We start from the raw sequence: 1,947 nt of genomic DNA, 5'->3' as shown, positions 1-1,947 counted from the left end.
GGGGCGTTCCTTGTCAGTTGCACTTTTTTTCATGCTGCTTGTCTTTAACTTTGCCTGTCAGAAGTTACCAGATTCTCCTATTGCCTGTTCCAATACTAATGCAAACACCAAGTTAGAACTTCTACAAGAGAAAACGTCTTGGGCTAGTGCTTCATTTTCCATTCAGGATCATCAAACCAGATCTAGAAATGGGATAATCTACAGTTTCATAGATTTCATAGATCTTTAGGGTTGGAAGGGGCCTCAGTAGATCATCGAGTCTGACGCCCTGCCTCGAGCAGGAAAGAGCGCTGGGGTCAGATGACCCCAGCCAAGTGCTTGTCCAGGCTGCTCTTAAAGACCTCCAAGATGGGGCAGAGCACCACCTCCCTTGGAAGCCCGTTCCAGATTCTGGGCACCCTTACTGTGAAGAAGTTCTTCCTGACGTGTAATCTAAATCTGCTCTCATCAGTTTGTGGCCATCGTTTCTAGTTACCCCAAGGGGTGCTCTAGTAAACAGAGTAATTCCTATTCCTTGCTGCCCCCTCCTCCCAATGCATTGATAGATGGCCACAAGATCACCTCTTAGCCTTCTCTTGCAGAGGCTGAAGAGGTCCATGTCCCTCAACCTCTCCTCATGGGACCTTACCTGCAGGCCCTTAACCATACAAGTAGCCCTCTCAAAGTTATCCACATCCCTCTTGAAGTGTGGCACCCAAAACTGGATAGTGTACTCCAGCTGCGGCTTCACCAATGCCGTGTAGAGGGGACGTATCACTGCCTTAGATCTGCTTGTGATGTACCTGCTAATGCAGGACACACTGCGGTCAGCTTTACTTATCACTTCCTAACATTGATGACTCATGTTCATCTTGGAGTCAACTATGACTCTGAAATCCCTTTCTGTTGCTGGGATGCTTAGAAAGTCATCCCCCAGTCTGTGTGTTGTTCTTTCTCCCTAACACTTTGCACTTATCTTAGTTAAACTGCATCCTATTCTTCTCTGCCCACTTTCCCAGCCTGTCCAAATCTGCCTGAATCCATTCCCTGCCCCCTCCCTGTGCGTTTACTTTGCCCATATTTTGGTGTTGTCCATGAAGAATTTGGACAAAGTGCTCTCCACACCATCATGCAAGTCACTGATGAAGATATTGAACAGCACTGGTCCCCTGCGGGACTCCACTGCCCACATCTTTCCAGGTCAATACCAATCCATCCACCACCATTCTCTGGGTGCATCCCATGAGCCAATTTGCCACCCACCTGACCATGTAATCATCTATGACACAGCCACTTAGCTTATTTATAAGAATGGGATGAGATACCATATCAAAGGCCTTTTTGAAATCCAAATAAATGACATCTACTATGATTCCTTCATCTATGCATTTGGTGACCTGTTAGCATGGAGATAAAGAGGATTCACCCAAAATTCTATACTTAAATAGTTCTTATGTAACTTCCTTACACATCCACATCCATAAACAGGTATGCACAAAGAATAGCAAGAAGGCCCTGATTAGGTTTATAGCAGTTCCTGATGAGCTATTTTAATGATCAGTCATCACCTCATTTAGCCTGTTTATTGCTTAATCTTCCTTCTCCCTTTGTCTTTCAATGAACCATGAATGTAGAGCTCCCTGGAATTAGAAGCACTTAACTCCTGATTGCCTTCAGTACAAAATTCTGCCTCTTCACCCTTAAGTATTTCCACCTGTGTGGGTATGGACCCCAGGAGGCAGGATCAGGATTTCCTGGAACTATCGCAGTTTCCTTCTATCAGAGTCATAATTCTAAACTCCTCGTTTCTAAAAGAAACAACACATTAAAGGCTCAACTTTGTGAAATCAAAACACTGATGTTTTCTGTAGAAATAACTCAAAATGCTTCAGTATTGCTAGGTATAAACTATAGACGGGGATTTTTTTGAAAAAGGACCTACTTCATAGTTTCATAGTTGGTAGGGTC

Source organism: Crocodylus porosus, unplaced genomic scaffold, assembly GCF_001723895.1.
Source record: "Crocodylus porosus isolate Cpor-Errol unplaced genomic scaffold, CroPor_comp1, whole genome shotgun sequence".
Classification (NCBI taxonomy): domain Eukaryota; kingdom Metazoa; phylum Chordata; order Crocodylia; family Crocodylidae; genus Crocodylus; species Crocodylus porosus.
Note: the sequence above shows the minus strand (reverse complement) of the source record.